This window comes from Chelonus insularis, unplaced genomic scaffold (genome assembly GCF_013357705.1).
Source record: "Chelonus insularis isolate UGA/USDA-ARS -01 unplaced genomic scaffold, ASM1335770v1 contig_25_pilon, whole genome shotgun sequence".
Classification (NCBI taxonomy): Eukaryota; Metazoa; Arthropoda; class Insecta; order Hymenoptera; family Braconidae; genus Chelonus; species Chelonus insularis.
This window is the reverse complement of record NW_023276451.1, coordinates 1,693,817-1,699,772: the sequence shown is the minus strand read 5'-3', so window position 1 is coordinate 1,699,772 and position 5,956 is coordinate 1,693,817. Positions and strand designations below refer to the sequence as shown.

General features: G+C 29.5%; 1 long non-coding RNA gene across 3 annotated transcripts; it reads right to left on the bottom strand.

The window, feature by feature from the left end:
- Positions 1–3,211, bottom strand: LOC118064875 (uncharacterized). 3 transcript variants are annotated; one of them, XR_004690108.1, is made up of 7 exons: positions 2,853–3,211; positions 2,488–2,754; positions 1,821–2,184; positions 1,528–1,731; positions 760–1,455; positions 607–680; positions 1–536 (listed from the first exon to the last, which is right to left on the bottom strand). It is a non-coding gene; the product is annotated as an uncharacterized lncRNA (long non-coding RNA). The 3 variants fall into 3 exon arrangements; XR_004690107.1 differs by having other exon boundaries at positions 2,488–3,211; XR_004690109.1 differs by lacking the exon at positions 607–680 and having other exon boundaries at positions 2,488–3,211.
- Positions 3,212–5,956: the final 2,745 nt, after the last annotated feature.

The window sequence follows — 5,956 nt, the reverse complement described above, 5'->3', positions numbered from 1 at the left end:
TTCAATCCAAACTTTCATAAATGAAAAAAAGGAGTTTATAAACTTTCATTTAGAATTACCAATTTCTTGCTCTAAACTACTAGCATCTTCATCGTCTTCTGTACCATTAACATCACCTTTTTTTTTATTAGCTTTTTAAAATTACTCATTACTTAACATAAAGTATGGTACATGTTGAACTCTTGAAATACCTCTAAAAGACTAGAATCTTCTAAATTTCGTACTGAATATTGTTTCTCGAATTTAAATTTTGAATTGAGATTAGCAAAACAAAACAGGAATTAAATATTAACTGAATCATTTCAGCTGAGATTAAAATAAAAATTATCATGGAATAATCGGTTAAATTTCCTCAGCTTCCCTAGGGTGACTCCGACAAACCGGGTATGTTATCCTTTCTTCTTCTGCTTCTGCTAAGGCTACAATAATTTCACAACAGTTTCTACATAAAACTGCATGTCCACATGGCCGGAATCTATAAAATGGGTACCTTTTAGCACACGCTAAACAGATATCATCAGCTCGAAACCTGGGTGCTGAAATATGAAAAAGGTTTATTACCGATGAATTTCATACAATATACTTGCAACAGATAAGAAACAGTACCAGTAATTGAGAAATAGAGAAGATGAACTGCATAAAGAATGTAAATTTTAAAAGAAAAGGTTCCATTACTGAAACTAAATTTAGGAAAGTTGCTCAGAAATTATTTTTCACATGAAACTGAAAATTTTCAATCATTTTGTTTAAAACTCTTACCTCTTTCGAGACGATGATTTGGCACATCGTGTAAAATAATTTCGTTGAAATTTCCATCATTTTCAATGAATCGTACCTCTGGTAAATTATGATTTAAGTGAACTAGTGTCTCTAACTCAAAATCTGAATCAACTGTCACTTGATTAAATATTAAATCTTGAAAATATTCATCAATTAAGTTTGAAGAGACTGCTAAAAATGCGTTCCTGTCTATAAAATGTCCATTAAATAACGTCCACAATCTTCTTAATTTACTTCTTGAAGGATATATCTTTACACGAGCAGCAACAAGATAATCATTATCTTCTTCCAAACGATTTAAATCCTTGTACATAGAGTTGAACCATTTTAATAATACAATTTGCAAAGGTTCTAAATATTAAAATTATTATTCAGGTGTGATTGTGTTTTTTTCCAATTTTTATGAGAAACTTGACAAAATAAATCAAAGTTTTGATAAAATGAGTAATTATTTGTTCCAACAGTATTGATCCACATTTGGCCATAATATTTAATGAATTCTTCAAAATTAGAGTCTTTCATTTTAATCGAAAGATTATATGATAATTCAACAAAAGCAGGATAAATTTGATCGCTTGGTAACCAGCTCAAACAAATAAATTTTTTCAGCAATATTTGATGATCTCTATTATTAATTTTAAAACCTTCAATTTTTTTTGCACGGGTTAAAAGTATCTGTAATGTAAATTCACATTGTTCCTTTTTTTAAATAATAATTCAAAAACCTAATAAGTTATATCAACTTACCAGACAATGTGATGTAAACAAACTGTGGATGTTGACATTATCAAAAGTTGTTGAAATTAAGTGGTACAGATTTTGATTGAAATTATAATAAACTGTATCGATATTGATATTTGATTCTATTAGTTTATCATGAACGTTTTCAGCAATAACTTCATATATTGAAGTATTGTTACTGTCATTCAAATTCCATATTATTGGAAAACTCTGTAAATATAAAAATTGAAGAAAATGTATATTAATCTATGAGACATTATAAAACTATCTTATTGAATTAAATGTTACAAAAAACATACATAGTTTCGATGAGGTAAAATCCAGGTCATGATTGTAGAAATACCTATATCAGGTGGAACCAGAACTTGGTTGGTATCAACATATAAATCGAGCAGCTCATTATTTCTTGCTCCTATTTTTCGTATTAAACTATTATCAGTAATGACAGCTGCCTTTTTATCACGATGATTTACAGCAATATTACAAAAATTGATTGTCAAGGATCCTCTCTCGTATATCAATAAATTTTCATATATTTGTTATTGTAAAAGAGCTCTGAATATTGACAGCGATTGAGGTTCAGGCAAATGATGGTCTCGTTGCCACCGATTCATATTATTTTTAACAGAGTGAAATGGCACTAATCCAGATGCATCCGGATGTCTGTAAAAGTTACATGTTATTGAACTTGAAATTTCAATGTAAAATAAAATAGATGAATTGTTGACTTGTATGATCTATTGATCGTTATTATGGTGATTATTTATTTCTTTAATTCGCAGATATTCTTCAATTAGTTATCATGACTCAATAAAACTAAACTATCCAAAATTTGCATTTTTATACTATAATAATGTAAAAAGAAATTTAAAGTAATGTTTTTTATTGTTGTAGAGCTCTATGTACAATGCTCAAGCTATCAGAATTATATTAATATCATAAAAAAGTGTGTCAAAATTTACTCACTTCATTGAAACAGCACGATAAATCGTCCGAGTATTTGTGAGTCGTCTCCAGCATTCTTCTTGTAATTCTTCACGAAAGTTTTGCGTTTACAGCAAATTATTGTGCCTGAGATGATTTAGTCCAGTCATATTAGATTTTAAATCGTGAAATCTTGAAATGGATAAAATTTTAATAGACTATTTGTAGGGGATGTAGAATTAGTTTCAAGTTAGTTTTAATCGATTCTGTTTTTTAAGTAAAGTTGATTGAAATAAACTTGAGCTCACTCTGCAAATAGTTTTTTATTATTGTTTTTATTCTACCCCCAGTTACCCTATGTATCATTAGTTAAACTTAGTTTTTTTTAAAGTTTTACAAATGCTGACCTTGTGACGTCAGCTATCCTTTCCTATATTTTGAATACATAAACATAACCTTCCTTGTCTATCCCATGGGTTTTGTTTACGTTGTGTTTCGTTTAGGCACGTTTATTATGATTAAATACTCGCAATGAGTGTGACAAGCGCTGACATATCGCTTTGTTTCTCTCACAGCAGTATCGTGCCCAAAGGGTGTTCAATATTTTCATTGTTTTGAATTTTTCCAACCTTTAGAAGTCAATAACTTTTCACCTGTTACAGGTAAGGTTGCGAAGATGCGGACTTTTTTATGTAAAATTGTAGCCGCTACAACTTTTGTTTAAAATATTTTTTCATATCTGTTATAGTTCTCGAAAAATATGAGAACAAACATGAAAAAATGCATAAAAAAGCGTTTAAAGGGTGATTTCAACCCTTGCCCGGTGTCGGAGCTCACTTTTTTCTAGGGGAAACTAATTCTACATCCCCTACAAATAGTCTATTAAAATTTTATCCATTTCAAGATTTCACGATTTAAAATCTAATATGACTGGACTAATTATGTTCTTTCAAAAGTTGAAAGACATTATTGACAATTTTACATTGTCCCCTGCAAAAAAATTCTCGATATAATTGACATCGCAGCAATCTGAAAAGAGAGTAATTATAATCAATGATAATGAAATTATAAGCACACATTTCCAAGAATATCTAATAAAAAGTAAACAAACTTATATTAATTTGCATTCTCAACTATCGTTTGAAAAGAAATAAATTTTCGTTCGGTTTTCTAAGAATTGTTTTGAAAAGAGTGATACCAAAATGTAAAGATAAAATGTACATACAAATGAAGAACAACATGTAAACAACAATAAGTCTAGAATCTGTTTCTCTCTCACTCTGATGTAATATCCAGTAGAAACTGAATTCAAGTATAACATGCAATAATATATCATGTTTCAAATTTAAATAATTTTTTTTTTTAATTGACAATACTTATTAATAGATAATTATTAGTTTTACATAAATATACTTACGTTGCATAGCCCACTTCTCGATGATAAGAATGTCCGTCAAATATTCTGTGGTCACGGTGGTGAATGATTGGTAAGACCATGTTTACATAAATGTTCACGTAAATAATTAATAGAAAAGTTCAAAATATAAAATCATTTTCGAGAAATGTAGATATTGATTCAGTTTGGAAATGAAGAAAGATATTATTGGCACTAGTCACGTTGAGAACATACGCATGCGTTTATACTGCCGGAGCACTACCAATGTTCTCGAGGTATAAAAGGACCCGCAATGTGTTGCCCGAATATTACCGAAGTTCAAATTCTATAACAAATCCACGAATCTTCGATATTGCTCGGTTATATTCGGTTTATGAAAATTGATAATACATGTGTAAGTTCTAAAATAATTAGATAATCATTTTCACGGTATTTCAAAGTGATTAATATGCAGTGTTTATCATTTCATCATGGACCAGGAGTCTCGGATCGAAGACAATTAGAAAGCCAAATTTTTGATGGTTATTATTATCATTTCTCTAAAAAAATAAAAAATACATCGTAAGTACCAACTTCATTATTAATTAATCAAATTTTTTATAATATTTATGCAATCACATTCCTATACATATGAATATACAGGTAGATCCTTATTCTTATGCAATAATATACTTCTTATAGATATCTGGTTTGTATCCAAAAAGATTCAAATTATTGTAAAGGTTCCGGAAAAATATATAAAAAAACTATAAAATAAGGATGACTTGAGTTGAAGGTTCTAGAACGCTACAGAAAATTATTCAAACAAAGAAATATATTTTTACTCCAATTTTTTTTCCCACAACTCAAACTCTACTATATTAACAATTATTCAATGGTCTCTCAAATACCTTTTACAAAGTCTAACTTTACAAAACTCAAAATTAATTACTCTACCTTAATTCTTCAATTACATAAAATAACTCTCTTTCATTGTTACAATTCTGGATCTGGACCCACTCTTAATAACTTAACTTGAAACAATAAAAATCTTTTCTCTAATAAACAATACTGATAATCTTAACTCAAAATATCATCTCTGTAACGCAACTATAATTTCTTCTCAACTAATCTAACTCAAAATTCTTTCTTCCTTAACAAAGCTAACTTCTGACTCCACAAATTCTAACTCAAAATATTACTCAATAACGCAAAATATTTTCTCAATAAAATAAATCAAAGCAAAATTATTTAACTAAACAAATCAGACTTAACTAAACTACACTTACGACTACGAATACGAGAGCAAACCAAGCCTCACGAATTCCTTTTATTCCATCTTTTAATTCCTTTTAACTATAAAATTTACCTTTAAGTTCCCCAAATACAAACTCATCTCAATAACTTACAATTTCAGCCGAGCTCTAGATGTTAATAGTTTTACTGAACCTGGTCCTAGTTGTTCTGGCTCCTTTCACAGGAGCAGTACTTCTCCTATGTTCTCGCTTGCTGACTGCTCCTTCACTGGATCTTCATCTTCTCAAACTCTAGTCCTGGCTTGATCTTGACTGCCTTCTTCTGTAGTTTGCACTCGACAGACTCTGAGCTTGGCTCTCTCTCAACTGCCTTCAATCTCGGCTTCCTCTCGACTCTCTTGCAAAAATCTCAATCCAAAATTCTTAACCTTCGTTCTTTCATTCTCTGGTTCTTCTTGTTGCCCTTCCAGAGTCTCATTCTTTTCAAATTATCAAGGCACATTTCTCATTAGTGGTTATCTTCACGTGACTTTATTCTAATAAAAATAGAAATATTTAATAAATTAAACAATTATTTACTAAAAAAAAAGTATAATTGACTAAAATATTCAACAAAATAGCTCATGTGAGCTGTGACTATGTAAATTATTTAAATTATTTCATTTACTTTGGACTAAAAAGTCCCTAGAACATCCCTAAGTTGGCCAAACTGTGCCTTACATACTATAAATAGGACGTTATCCCAAAAATAACGTCACAATCTATGCGGATATTTTTAGACTTGTAATGTTTTTTTGTTGGATCTGGTAAAAACATGTATCAAATTTTTTTATTGATTTACTATTCAATTTTTACGTATATATTAAGTTTCCATTTGGAA